Source organism: Ostrea edulis, chromosome 4 (genome assembly GCF_947568905.1).
Source record: "Ostrea edulis chromosome 4, xbOstEdul1.1, whole genome shotgun sequence".
NCBI classification, from domain to species: Eukaryota; Metazoa; Mollusca; class Bivalvia; order Ostreida; family Ostreidae; genus Ostrea; species Ostrea edulis.
In genome coordinates this window covers 53,405,709-53,416,567 of record NC_079167.1, presented here as the reverse complement: position 1 = coordinate 53,416,567, position 10,859 = coordinate 53,405,709, and the positions used below count along the sequence as shown (strand labels likewise).

General features: G+C 39.2%; 1 pseudogene; it reads left to right on the top strand.

The window, feature by feature from the left end:
* The first annotated feature begins 116 nt into the window (after nucleotides 1-116).
* Nucleotides 117-1,261, top strand: LOC125669042 (3'-5' ssDNA/RNA exonuclease TatD-like; annotated as a pseudogene).
* Nucleotides 1,262-10,859: the final 9,598 nt, after the last annotated feature.

Here is a 10,859-nt window from a genome sequence, read left to right as displayed (position 1 = left end):
CAAAGTGCACTGTGATATTCTATGGGAAGCCTTAACCTACCCGCGAAGTACTGTTGCGTATCCAGAGACTCAGCCCGTCGTTGAGGAGTTGGTTATGGAAGAGGTCGTGATGGTGGATGAGACTAGCACGGACGAGAGGGAAGCGACCGGACATTGTTGTGTACCAGCTGTTTGACAGTCACTTCCTCTTGGACCGTATACATGTCGAGTGAATCCCGTAACGGTAAGGATCCGGGTTAGAATAGGTCCTAAGTACCCCCTTGCTTGTCGTAAGTGGCGACTAAATGGGGCGGTCCTTCAGATGAGACCGAAAAAACCGAGGTCCCGTGTCACAGCAGGTGTGGCACGATAAAGATCCCTCCCTACCCAATAGCCATAAGCGCCGAGATAGGCCTAAATTTTGCAGCCCTTCACCGGCATTGGTGACGTCTCCATAGGAGTGAAATATTCTCAAGAGGGACGTAAAACAATATTCAATCAATCATGTCGGATGATCTGGGGACACGATGAGGAACACACGGTAGAAGATCTGATTGAGTTTAGTGTGTCGGAGCAAGTCGCATATAAACCAGCGATTCCAGTGAGAGTAGTTGGAGGGATAATCGTCTACAGCGAATCCAGACAGTGTCTTCAATTTGCAAGAACCTTGGAGAGTCGCGGTAGGCGTGCACCCAAAACACTCATACCCTTACATTGGAAAAAGCGATGAAGCCCCAGCAGTTACTGGATCACCCACAGGTTGTGACGTTAGGAGAGTGTGGCTTGGACCGAACCACCTACTGAATGGCTTCAGCAAGAGGACGTTTTCATTAAGATGCTGAGACTTGCTAAGCCCACCCAACCACTTGTTTTACATTTGCGAGGGCCAGCAAGGGATGTGTATGGTTCATATGTTCACTATCGTTGCCTGATGTTGATGGAGAAGCATTGTAGCAAAGATCAGCGCATATATGTCCATTGCTTCATGGGAACGGCATATATAGTGGAGTGTTGGCTAAAGAAGTTTCCGAACGTATATTTTGGTGTTACAGCTGCCATTAGATACTTCAACAACGACCAGCTTACCGGGTTAAAAGCCATTCCTAGAAGTAAACTGTTGTTGGAAACTGACGCTCCGTATTTTCCCTTGGGAACCTCTTTAGTCAGTACACCAGCCTACCTCGGAGAGACTGCCGCTTTTGTGGCATTTCATTTGGATATGAGACCGCTAGATTTGCTACAGCTCACCTTAAACAACAGCCGGAGATTGCACCGTGTCTAAGTGAGTTATGAATGAGCAGAGACATTGTATATAGGAAGATGTCAATTTAGCGTCTTCAACTGTATTTTATCTATATTGGGAGATACTATTTGGGTACCTCTTCAGTCAACCATACCTTGTTTTCAACCGTACTTTATCTATATGTGAAGATACTATATGGGTACCTTCACCAGACATTGTTTATTGTTCTTAGGGGGTGGATCGAATATATTTATACGGTACCTTCATCCTGATTGATAATTTTAACATGTTAATGTATATATATTTTGAATTTGATTAATGGGGTTCAGCCTTCACAATGGGAGAGGGAGGAGTGTAGTACTTTTAGGCGACTTAACTTGGGTTAAGCTGTTTATACTATATTACGCGGATGTGCGACCAAGCCCTTACCGGAAGTGAATTACTGGAACCCCAGTTGATTGTTAAGGTCATATCCGAAAGACCCGTGATTCTCACTTCTATATGCCAAGCGTTTGGCGAAGGAGTCAATCACAACCATTTTAATGTCTTAGGCTTGACACGGTCATGGCAAGAGCGGGGCTCGAACTCACGACCTCCCGGTTGCGAAGCGAACGAAAATGCCGACAAAGTGGAAAATGATAATGAGAAATATGATGTTTGAAGGAGATATGAAGTTTTTCAAATGGCACAGATTAGCAGGTATACAGAGACATTCTCTGTATGGAACATACATTCCACCTGACAAGTGGATTGGTTGATATGGCTAGTGATGGCATCGGTCTGTATTTCTCTACTTATTGTCTTGCTCTCAACGAAAGTTGCACTCTCTACAGCAGTTACGTAAATATCCCCCAAGAAATTTGCAAAACCAAATTTCGGATTGTCAGATTTATCACTCAATATTTGTTTTTTCTACACTGTAATTACTTTGGTTGACTGCTCATTTGCACCTTCAGATTCATACATTTGTGGCATAGAAGGTAGTGATTGACAGTTCTCATTCTGAGGCTCAACTTTCACTTGGACAGAATTATCAATTTTCACTATACCAATGATATTCTCAAAGCAGTGTGACCCTTGGACCTCTCGTTAAACATCATCAGTAGTTTCCGCAAGAATTATAGAATGAACCTTTTGAAATTCATTGTTTCGCTAAGTGAAATTAATTCAAATTTCAGGCAGCCATTGGCAGCGCAGAAAAATTTAAGTCTATTCTTCAACGTGAACCAGAATTTCTACAAAGGCAAACACCGTCATGTTCACCTCACCCCACCAATCCTGTTAGGCATGGAAGTGGATCCAATTGCTGACAAACTACTTCAGCATTGTCACTTTCAACTTGACAAAAAGGCAATTAAATATACTGGGGTTGGTGACTGTCTTTAATTCAGTTTCTACGCTGTTGAAGACGAGTCCTTGGCCATTGAACTTCGTTACAAGACATGCTTAGAGATGTTTCTCAATAAGGAGAAAATCCAACACCACAGGGATAGGGCTAGCTAGAATACCCACGTATGACACTGCTTTGAAAACGTGTGCTCGGCCAAGGCAATATTCCTGTGTTTGGACTATATTGGCCGTATCCAACATAATCAATGCCCTATGGACATAGTATACGCCTGAGTAAATGGCCATAAAGACCTTCCACAAGTTAAACTAGTTAGACATCATCAGAGGATCCCATCAGTGACATCGCTATCAAAATTTGGACACCAAATCAATTTGTTTCCATTGTGCCATTAGCATCAACGATGTCAAGTTTTAAACCGGACATCAACTTCAGTTTAAAAGAAGGACCAGAATAATTTAAAACCAAACAATATTACTGATTAAGTGCTTGCCACGCTATCCATGTGGCAAAACGGAGAAAACATAAGGTAAGTGATAGTAACACCAAACAAACCAACCAGTGTCATTGTCTATTCGGACGAACAACTTGAGGCCCTAAAGACCAATTGTATTGGGTCTAAATCAGTGTTATTGGCATAGACAGGATGTTCAACCATAGACCTTGCTTTGTAACAAAAACGACATACAAGAACAGGAAAATAATAGAGTGTGAAACACTCCAAAATTCGATTTTCTTGGGCCAAACACTGTTATGGAGACAGATTGTTCTTATAAATTTTTGTGCCATATCAACTTCAAGTTAAGATTCCAACCTGAAGTTAAGATTGGTACCTATGAAGATAAAGCCATAAAAAAAGCAACCCAGCAAGCCTTTAACCATCCAGTTCATCTCTGTACCAAACACGTAAAAGACCAGGTTCGACGATACTTAAGACAAGCGGGGGGGATGCAGTACAAAGGACAGGGTTGTTGTTGTATCTTCCGTAGTTGGACAGGACGGTGCTACTAATAGTGATGACTCTTTCTCTTATGACTCAAAACTTGCAGACTTGAATTGTTTCCTCAACAATGCCCAAACTTTCAAAGTTATTTCGAAACCCGCTTAATGCCACTACTAGATGAACATGTTTCTACCTTTACAAAACGGAAATATTGACGAACAGTAGACCAACAACTCTTAAGTCCATGAACAACAAACTGAAATATTCTCTTAACTGGAAGTCACAGTAAGTAGCCGCCCTCATTAGTAAAGTTACCGAAATAAGTGCATTTCAAATTACCTACAACGGGCAGTATACGACAATGGAAATTACATCTTGGAGGACACGCTTCGGCATCATCAAGTACCGCCAGGCGTCTGGGATAAGATGAGCCAGTCCGAAAAAAAGAGAAAAACATGGAAACTCCTCTCCCTAAAACCCATCGACGCTGAGAAGTCTCAGTGTATTAAGTCCTACAGATGTAGCTTTCTGGTAACAATTTCGTAGCATATCGCTGTATAATATTTATAATTTGCCAATTTGAAGGAATTCTTTTTTTATTCATTACCTCTTTTATTGATAAATCTTACACTTAAAACACACATGTACCACCAACATCCAAGGTAGCCCAGAAACAATGCCAAAAGAAACATTCAAGAGCAGAGCACACCAAGCGGTAATTTCGATGATTGACTATAACTTTTCTCGAATGTGACTTTCCCCAATTCATCGTCGTGTGCAGTTGTTGACTTCGGGCTTAACAGAGGGAGTGATATAATTGGCCAATAGTGATCTGGGCCACGTTTTACAAAAGAACTTACGACTAAGACAAAAATCTTCTTTCGTGAATTATCTTATTATTTTTTTTTTCGTTGTATAAATTGTGGTTTTACTGTGAAAAAAAATTAGTTATTAAATTTTATAGAAGTATAATCTCACAAAATTAAGTTCACGAGTTTTCAGAACTCCACCATTTTTAGTCTTAGTCGTAAGTTCTGTTGTAAATGTACATGGGTTAAATTAGATATACATGGGGTGCTTACTCCTCCTAGGCAACTGATCCCACCTCTGGTGTGTCCAGGGGTCCGTGTTTGCCCAACTATCTATTTTGTATTGCTTATCGGAGTTATGAGATTGATTACTGTTCGTAAATGCATGTAATTTTGTATACTTTGAAAACATGAGATGTGCCCTTTTATGATTGATCCCCTACTAGGATTGATCCAAATACTTGAAACACCTCAGTATTGGATTGGATGTAACCATTGAAGAAAAGAGCGCATCGGCCATCTTCGATAGGATAGTTGTACAACAACCCTGTGGATCAGATCCCAGTTCTCTCCACATTCTTTTCCTTGCTCCGTACATGGAAACCAAACCATTACTAAAGTCTTAGTGCAATTCAGGTTGATCAAATTGCACACAACATAGATCAATGCATAGACAACATTAACAAAACAATTCATCAAGCGGCTGATCACTCTGTTACCCAGGACTTCTGGTTAAACAATCACAAGGCCAATAAATCCTGCGTGGACAGACAACTGCACTCAAGCTAGGAAGCCTTCAAGCAGGGACGTTTCTCAAAGAAGAATAAGAGCAAACTTATGGCTCTCACACTCATCCCAGCGGAACACGTACTTCCATCCTTAAACAGATGGCAACTGTGGTTTTTGAAAGGCCAATGCAACGATTAATAGACTACGTGGAAGAGACGTGGACGTGGCCCATAGGATCTTGGTGTGTGTACGGACAGGTCATCCGCACCAATAACGAAGTTGAGGGCTGGCACACGCGCATTAATGTCAACAAGGCCAAGGGATCACACAACCTCCCATTCTATATATTCACCAACCTATTGAGGAAGGAGGCTGACTTGCTCCCCCTACAGAAAAGGCTGGTTAGTGAAGGAAAATTGAAGAGGTATCAGAGGAAAAGTTCACGGAATATAGTTATTTATCAGTAATAGTGATACATATAAGCTTATCTTGGTGAAACCATAAGTATGTAATTGAACAATTATCAAATTATTTTCATATTAATTCTAGGTGCATGCCAAGATTTACGATCTTTGGGAGCGGTATTCCCAACAGGTAGAGACACCCAGCATTTTCCGACGGTTTGGGCGGGTCTACACCCTAGTGTAAATTGACTGTTGCAATTAATTAGTAGATAAAACATGTGAAATTACTAATTTATTGTGTGCTTGGGTTAAACTCTTCAGTGCAAACAGATCGATATAATTATTAAAGACAGATTGTTAATATTATTTCTCTTCTGTTTTAATTGTGTCATTGGCTTGAAAGGGGAAAACGGGATACTGACAACAAATTATTAAAGCATGATCTATACAAGATAGAGAACATAACTCACATTCACATTATACCGTGGGGTATCCGCACCAATCATGAACTTAAGGGTTGGCATTCGCGGATGTACGTCGACAAGGCCAAGGGATCACACAGCCTCCTATTCTACATATCCATCAACCTGTTAAGGAAGGAGGCTGATTTGCTCTCATTAAGGCTGGTTAGCGAAGTTGAAGAGATACCAGAGAAAAGGCTCACGGATAATTATTTATAAATAATAGTTATGTATATGAGCTTATCTTGGTGAAACCAAAAGTATGTAATCGAACAATTATCAAATTATTTTCATATTAATTCCAGGTGCATGCCAAGATTTACTATCTTTGGGAGCGGTATTCCAAACAGGTAGATTGATTGAATATTGTTTAACGTCACTCTCGAAAATATTTCACTCATATGGAGACGTCACCACTGCCGGTGAAAGGTGGCAAAATTTTGGCCTATGCTCGGCGCTTATGGCCTTTGAGCAGGGAGGGATCTTTATCGTGTCTCACCTGCTGTGACACGGGATCTCGGTTTTTGCGGTCTCATCCGAAGGACCGCCCCATTTAGTCGCCTTCTACGACAAGCAAGGGGTACTGAGGACCTATTCTAACCCGGATCCCCACGGGATAACAGGTAGATTGACATTCAACATTTCCCGACGGTTTGGGCGGGTCTACACCCAAGACCGATTGGTGAATATGCATGCCCGGTGTGGTCCACAGGCCTCACATCTACTCTATCAGATCAAATCGAATCCATCCAAAAGCGTGCTCTCACGATCATACGACCATTAGACTCCTACCAAAAAGCTTTGGAATATACCCGACTTGAAAACCTATCTGATAGACGCAAAAATATATGTTTAAAACTTTTCCAAGGACATGAAAAACCCATCTTATCGACTCCACTGCCTCCTTCCTGACATTCGTGAAAACCTATATAATATAAGAAACTCCTCAAAATATAATTTACCAAAATTTAAAACAAACCGTTACAAGAACAGTGTTATACCCTGGTGTATACTAAACCAAAGACATACATAAACATACATTGTACTCTGAAAGCTAGTCAGCAGACTTTTAATCCTTATTCCAGACTCATTAATTTGTTTGCTTTGTTTTACCTTATGTACGTCCGTTTATTGATATTTTCTCCAAATATTTGTATTGTATGTAAATACTTTTATAATTATATTTTGTCTTTTCATGTACATTCTTATCACGTTTATATTTTGCTAATATTCTTGTGGGTTTTTTTTTTTACTTTAAGTTAGTTATTGTACTTTCAACTTTTAAAGTTGCCAATGAATAAAATCTATCTACACCCTTGAGTAAATTGTATGTTACATGTAGTAGATAAAATATGTGAAATTAATAATTTATTATGTGCTTGGGTTGAACTCTTCAGCACAAACAGATTGATATATTAAAGACAGATTGTTAATATAGCTTCTCTTCTGTCTGTTTTAATTGTGTCATTGCCTTCAAAGGGGAAAACGGGATACTGACAACAAATTATTAAAGCATGATCTATACAAGATAGGGAACATAACTCACATTCACATTGTACCGTGGGGATCTGGGTTTAAATAGAATTTGTCTTAAGGGGAGAGAAAATGAGGCTGTTCTTCGGACGAGACCGCAAAAACCGAGGTTCCGTGTCATAGAAGGCGTGGCACGATAAAGGTCCCTCCCTACTCAATGGACATAAGCGCCGAGCATAAGCTTAAAGTTTGCAGCCCTTCATCGGCAGTAGTGACGTCTCCATGAGTGAAATATTCTCGTGAGGGACGTTAAACAGTGTACAATCAACCACATTAATCTCACATTTATTTTTCATAAAATTAAATACGAAATAAATTACCACTTGGAATAATTTCCAGGCAAATTACGCATACCGTACCTAGTTTTTGATATTTTAGGCATTTGAAGCGAGTGGGTAGTTTTTTTTTTATCTGGGTCAGAGTTAGAGTCCTTTCTATATTTATGGTATCAGAGTTCGGGCCAAAACGGGCTTAGCCCCTGTGCTTATAAGCAATACAAAAGAAATAGCTGGGCAAACATGGGCCCAAACGGGCTTCGTCCCTGTGCTTATAGGAGTTATGAAATTGATCACAGTTCGTTGTTTTCACTTTTCATGTAAGACTTAATAATACTAAACTATTCGTTTCAGTGCCAACTCGTACAATAAGTATTTCTTATTCCCTATTGCGAAAGCATTTCGCTAAAATTTTGAGGAAAAGGTCGACACAGTAGTTCAATACCGGGATTCGAACCCGGACCCCCTGAATCTCTAGTCAGGTACTCTACCAACTGAACTATCTCCCCATCGGAAATCGAATTTTAGCAATTCACCTATTCATTTGTGAATTTGCATGTTGATTTTTGCTTCACTAATAAAGCGTAAAACATTCTACACACAATAATCATTACAAATAGGAAAAATTGTTTTAGCACACTAAAACTGATGTCTTCCCTTACATAGTTTTTAAAAAACATATTTGGGGATCATCTTTAAAGTGGAAAACTAAGATTTTATTGATTTTATGTTTATCTTCCCTCTCGAGAATTTTTCCCTCAAAATTTAGGTCATTGCTCGGCGCTTACGGCCTTTGATTTGATAGATTGATTGTATCTTGTTTCATGTCCCTCTCTTTCACGGAGACATCACAAATACCGATGAAGAGCTAGGCCTGGGTGATTCTACGTACAGATGCCCAACCAGTGCCCCACATATTCATGATGACTTTACAAGAAATCGAAAACATTTTATAACATTATAGAATTACTTTAATGTTTTAGCGAATAATTTTGGATATTAAAAAAATTCAACACAATGTATTTAAAAAAAATATTTGAATATAAATATAAAACATGGCTTAAAATACGATGTCCCAAATTCTGATATAAGATGGGAAATCGATCAAATAAACACACAAATTTTGTTTAAAGGGTTATTTTAATAAAACGTTTCATGTATTGATGGACATTTTCTTTCTTTTGGCTATTTTGATTTTCATTTTATCATCATAATTCTTGAAAAAAAATCATTTAAAACCTGTCCCGAATTTTGATGTCATTACCGTAACGTCAATTTCAATTTCCCTCTTTTAAAAAAACTACATGATGCGTTTTTGATGAATATCACGTGACTGTAAAATCCCGCGAAATCAGTTTTGGATAATGAAGCCTGGAAGTTTGGATGCTGATGTAAGTAGCTTTTATTAAGTCTTTAAAGTTCATATCCTCAATAGTATGTTTATTATATGTCATTACCGAACGCTGAAAATTTCATATACGTGCGCCTGTAATGAAAAAAAGAAAGAGATATCGGTCCAGAAAAACAAGCAGGAAATTAAAAGCTATATCTGAATTGACTGAGAGACAAAAAAGAGCTGTGCGCAAACAATGGAGAACAAACCAAATACATAAACGACAGAGAGACAAAAATGCAATAGATATATTGACAGTCAACACTCCTCCCGATTCCCCTGATGAGAGAGCATCTGCAGCTCCTTCTGTTGATATGCGAAAGTCTACTGGTAGGAAAAGGGTAAGACATGACCGAGCAAAGGCTTACAGAGAATTAAAGGAGTTGAAAATGAAGCTTCAGAAGAAAGAGCAAGACATAGAGAAATATAGAAAACGATTACAGAGAGGAAAAGCAAAAATAATTCAATTCGAAGTACAGACTCGCCGAGAACAAAAACAAAACAGTTACTCAGAGGTCAAAGTGTGTCTAGAGAAGTTAAGCGCATGTTGCAATTTCACCACACACTCATCAAGGGATTAAGGGACAAATATAAGCAGGCCAAAAAAAAAGAGAAAAACCAAAAAGGCGATTGTTAGCATCCTACCTTTCAATTTAATACGGAAATACAAGTTACAGTCTTTTGCTGCTGGTGCTGTTGGCTACTCCAGAAAGAGGATTCTCAGTAAAGGTAGAAACACCTTGACACCTAGAAGAAATGCTAGAATTCAGACAACTATTAAAGTCTTTCTGCAAAGGGATGATAACAGTCGTTCATCTGCAGGAAAAAAAGAAACAATTACTCGCTTTAAAGTCAAGAAACAGAAAAGATTCCTTAATGACGATATGAAACATCTTCATGCCAAATTCCTTAGCGAAAATCCGGAAATGGGGATATCATATTCCCTCTTTTGTCGGTTTCGACCCTTTTGGGTTGTAAAGGCCACAGAAAAGGACCGACAGACTTGCCTCTATTAAGCATGAGAATCTGCAATATAAGGCAGACAAGCTGAAGGATCTTGGCATCATTATCACGTCAAACCTGAATTCACTCGCAGAAATGATTTGCTGCAATTCCAACAACAAGGCCTGCATGTATAGAGAATGCCTAGCCTGCAGTGATAAGACAGTGACAACACAAATAACTGAAAATGATTTAGGAAAACAGGTTCAGTGGAAGAAATGGGCCACAAGAAGATTAGAGAAAATAAAAAAAATATTCAAGGTGAAGAAATTAAGTACACAACATCGGTGACTCCAAGAGAGGAAGAACAAGGTACAGTTGGAACACTTATTGAAGATTTTCAAACTAGCTTGAACAAAGTATGCCGCCATCTTTACAATATCAAGCACCAGTATTCAGCCCTACGACATCTCAGAGAAAATACGAATGATAATGAGGTTATTGTTCACATTGATTTCTCAGAAAATTATTCCTGCAAATACGACAAAGAAATTCAGAGTGTTCACTTTGGACCCAGTCAAACACAATAACTTTACATACTGGAGTGGTATATCACAAAGGAGAATGTGTGGTGTCTTTCTGCACAGTGTCCGACTACAATAAACATGGCCCTTCTGCAATATGGGCTCATCTAAAACCTGTCCTGAATCACGTGAAAGAAATCTATTCCACAGTAGACACTGTCTACTTTGTCAGCGATGGTCCTACAACCCAGTACCGGTGCAAATCAAATTTCTTTC